The 4,712-nt window shown below is 45.3% G+C and overlaps 1 pseudogene; it reads left to right on the plus strand.

Annotated features, from left to right (window-relative positions):
- Positions 1–4,158: 4,158 nt before the first annotated feature.
- Positions 4,159–4,712, plus strand: part of LOC115306811 — a 3,106-nt pseudogene continuing 2,552 nt past the window's right edge.

Genomic DNA, 4,712 nt, shown 5'->3' on the forward strand with positions numbered 1-4,712 from the left:
GAAGTACACAGGATAATGATACAAATAATGGCAGACACATGACTCTGAATTTGCCAAAACCCATAGAATGTTCAACACAAAGAGGGTACCCTAATGTAAACGATGGAATTTAATTAATAATAACATTTCAATATTGGTTCATCAATTGTAATTAATAAAATGTTAATAATAGGGGGAAACTGGGACGCCTGGGTGGCTCAGTCCGTTCAGTGGCCAGCATTGGCTCAGGTCATGATCTCACGGTTCATGAGTTCAAGCCCTGCATTGGGCTCCGTGCTGACGGCTCAGAGCCAGGAGCCTGCTTCAGATTCTGTGTCTCCTTCTCTCTCTGCCCCTCCCCTGCTCATGCTCTGTCTCTCAAAAAATCAGTAAATGGGTAAATAAATAAATAAACATTTAAAAAATAATAATAGGGGAAAACTGTGTATGGGTGAGGAGATTGTAGAAGAACTCTGTATTTTCTGCTAATTTGTCTATAAACCTAAGACTATTCTAAAAAAATAAACTCTATTAATTTAAAAATAAATAAATAAAATGCACAGGATAAAAAATGAGAAGGAGGGAAAAACAGAGGAAGTTCTTTGAGAAAACTTAAGCCATTTCTTTGCATAACTATATATACAAACTGGATCACTGAGAGCAAATGATCAGTTCTAAGGAAATTGTAATTTTCCAAAGAGATATCAGGAGATAATAAGCAGTTTAAACAGACAATATCCATAATGAAATAGAGAAATTATTAAAGAATTACCCTTCCGAAAGAAACCTGAGCCAGATGATTTTACAAGTGAATTCTACGAAATCTATAAAGACCAAGCAATCCTATGCTACTTAAACTCTCCCAGAAAAGGAAAAGAAGAAAATTTTCTTGTTACGAATCAGTAAGGGTTACATCCCACAGTCTACCTTGGGGAAATGTTCCCCCCAGTGTTAGAATTCCCTCACTTCAGGAAAACATATGTATCTCTCATGACAATGTTGTTGGGGGTTTTTTGGCTGATGTTTATGTAGGAAAAATGTATGCTTCCCTCAAACTAAAGAGAACATTTTTTTTAAGTTTCTGGATTTGTTTTGAGAGAGACACAGCATGAGCGAGGAGAGGGACAGAGAAAGAGGGAGAGAGAATCCCAGGCTGGCTGTACGCTATCAGTGCAGAGCCTAATGGGGCCTTGAACCCACTTCCCAGGAGACCATGACCGTAGCCAAAGTCAGACACTCACCCGACTGAGCCACCCAGGCGCCCCAAACATTTCATTAATGTTTATTTATTTTGAGCGAGAGAAAGACCCAGCGCACGTGCGCAGACGTGTGCAAGTGTACAGGGGAGGGGCGGAGAGAGAATCGCAAACAGGCTCCACCCTCCGCACAGGGACCCACACAGGGCTGAGGTTCATGACCGCGAGATCACAACCTGAGCCAGGATTAAGAGTTGGACGCTTGACTGAACCACCCAGGCGCCCCTCAATCTAACACTTTTAACAGCAACAACAACAAAAGTAGGGGAAAACTCTCAGGCAAGATTCCAGACTCAGCTGGCTGACTATTAGAATCACGTGTGGGTGTTTCTGAAAAGTGCAATGAGCTTCAGTAAAGGATGTGTCCCAAAGCAATCGCCCGGTAACAGCTCTCTTACCTGTGGTGAGCAGGGAAAGCATTTTATGTCTTATATGATGGTGGGTACTTTTCAGTGTTTAACTGTGCTTTAGTTATATTTTTAAAAATTGCTTGGGGATTTTGAGTACAATCAACTTTAATGCATTATTTGTATAGTACATTATCATTTTTCCCATTTAAAATAATAGGAGATGTGAACCGTGACAACATTTGACTTTCAGTAATGAATACATTGAGTGAAGCATATTGTAACTGTAATGTATTCACATCAAACCTTTATGACACCTGAAGTTATGATAGGAAGGCTACAGAACACATCTCACACTAAAATATACAATATAATGACTTCTACGAAATCTATATTTGGTCTCAAATCTATTTCACAGATACATTTGGCCTTCATCCAGTTTCTGAGAAACTCTTCAGAGCCATAAAGGTGACACGGGTGCCCTGTTCCTAATGCGGGTGACTTTCAGAGCCCACCCAAGGCCTGGGACTTGTTGCCACGAGGACTATCCACATGGTTAAAGGGTTGGAACTTGCAGGCCCAATCCTGACTTCCAGGGAGGAAGTAGGGGCTGGAGGTTGAATCAGCCACTGCTCACTGCCTTAGGGCTGCGACAAAGCCTCACATAAAACCCAAAGACCGGGTTCGGAGAGCCTCTGGGTGGGTGAGCAGGGAGGGACCGGGAAGAGTGGCTTGCCAGTACAGGGCCTGAAAGCTCCACATCTTTTTCTCCAGACCTCACCATACGTATTTCTTCACCTAGCTGCTGATTCTTATCCTGTTTCATATCCTTGAACAAACGGATAACATAAGGGTTTCTTGGAGTTCTGTGACCAAATTTAAAGAACTTAAGGAGAAGGTTCTTGGAGCCTCCAGTTTGGGGCTGGCAGGGCAGAAGCACGGGTGACAGCCTGAGGCTTCTGACTGGTGTCTGAAGTGAGGGCTTGCAGGACTCGGTGGAGTAGGACTGAACCCTTCACCTGTGCGAGCTGATGCTATCTACTGGCAGGTAGGATCAGAATTGAGTTGAATTCTTGGACACCCTACTGAGATCTGAGAATTGCTTGGTATTGATGTCTGAGAATTGCTTGCTTCACGTTGGAATTGGGTCTGGGAATCCTAGACGATCTGGTGTCAGTAATAAGCACCAAACCAAAAATCCTACATAAGATAGTAACGTAATTAACATCACATTAAAAAATAGGTTAACTGCGGTACCTGGTTGGCTCAGTCAGAACAGCATGTGACTCTTGATCTTGGGGTTGTGAGTTCAAGCCCCACGTTGGGTGTAGAGATTACTTAAAAATACAAATCATAAAAACATGTTAACAAAGTGGGGTTTACTCTAGGATCACAAAGACAGTCCAATAGTAGAAAGTTCATTACTATAAATTCCTATATTTAAGGGGGAAAATGTATGATGTCTAGCATGCTAAAAAGGCATTCAACAAAATTCAACATCTATTCCAGACAAATACTTACTGAAATAGGAATTTATAGGTACTGTACCTTGATTTTACACACACACACACACACACACACACACACACACACACACACCCCAAACCCAAATACAGGGAGAAACAAGCAAAGGGTCCCCACTGACTCCACTGTTACCTGGAGTTAGTGTATTAGCCAATGCAATCATGCAAAAAATTTAAAAATTAGGAAAACAAACAATGAGAGGTCTAAGATTTGAATGGAAAAGTTAAAACCGTAATTGTAGAGGTTTTAACCATATACTTAGAAAGAAACCTGAGTCAATGCTAAAAGTAACACACAATTTGAGGGTTCAGAAAAGTAGGAGGATACTAAACTGACATATACGAGGCAATAGCCTAGATTTCTGCTCCCAGCAGAGGCCATGACAGAACCCAAACTAACCCTTGTACCATTAACAATCGGAAATACTCAACATTAGGAGAATGAACATACAAGCCACACACTGGGGGAAAATATTTTCAAACCACAGATCTGATCGAAGTAGGAATCCAAACCATAAGGACGAAGTCTTAAAACTCAACAATTAGAAAACAACCCAATTAAAAAGTGGGCAACAATGTTTCTTCTCAGACCACAATGGAATTAAACCGGAAGTCACAACAGAAGGGTAACTGGAAAGTCCCCAAATATGTAGACATTAAACAACACACTTGTAAGTGACACGGGCGTCAAAGACAAAAGGGGGAGTCCTTGAGAGGATTCAACAAAGCCACGGACACAATGTTCCATCAATTCCACTGACAGAAAAAGTCACACTGAACTTTCAAGTTGAAGTGTTACTTCTGCCCACGTTCAGGCTCCCTCCCTGGCTCCTGAGAACTGGGCAGAGGCAAACCCCGGCCTCGGCCTCGGGAGGGCACAGCCGCATCTCACGGGAAGCCTCTTGTGGGTTGGAACGCGCCCCTGAGCTCTGCGCTCCCCACCAGAGAGGTGTCCACATGCTCTGCTGGCCCGGGAAGGCCTGTGGTACCAACACTTGCTGGGGAGACTAGAGGATGTCACCCCCTCACCCTCTGAGTCACACAGAGGCACCCATGGGTGGCTTCACCTTCCTGCAGGCAGGGTCCCACAGCAGCAGCAAGCAGGGTCTGCGTCGGCCCAGGAGTCTCGCCACGAGACTGAAGGGCACAGCTGGGTGCCCCCGGGCAGAGACTAGGGGATGCCCCACAGCCCGTTCCACGGGAACGTGTGACACATTCTTCTAAAAATAGTTCCGTTTTTTTAAAAGGGAATTTAGTGGGAAGAGTGAGGGTCCTACATCTCTGCCAACGTCCCTGCGGGTGCGAGGAGAGACCCGGGCTCTCATACCCGTGTCTGCGTCGGTGGAAATGGGGACTGGACGTTTGGGGGGGGGTAAGTAGCTCCCTCCCCAGCCCCCTAGTTGGGGTCCCAAAGAGAGACTCCACCGCTCTGGCTGTGAGTGTGGCCGCCCAGGTGGGGCGTCAGCTACTCCAGCTGGGGAGGCTGCTCCTGGGGTCTGACTGTCGCCCCGTGGAGCCTCCTGGTGCCACTAGGGGGCGCGCGCTCCGCGGGCTGGAGGGCGGAGGCCGGGTTTTCTCCGCCTTTCCTGCAGCTCCGTCCTGACCCG

Source organism: Suricata suricatta, chromosome 11 (genome assembly GCF_006229205.1).
Source record: "Suricata suricatta isolate VVHF042 chromosome 11, meerkat_22Aug2017_6uvM2_HiC, whole genome shotgun sequence".
Lineage (NCBI taxonomy): Eukaryota > Metazoa > Chordata > Mammalia > Carnivora > Herpestidae > Suricata > Suricata suricatta.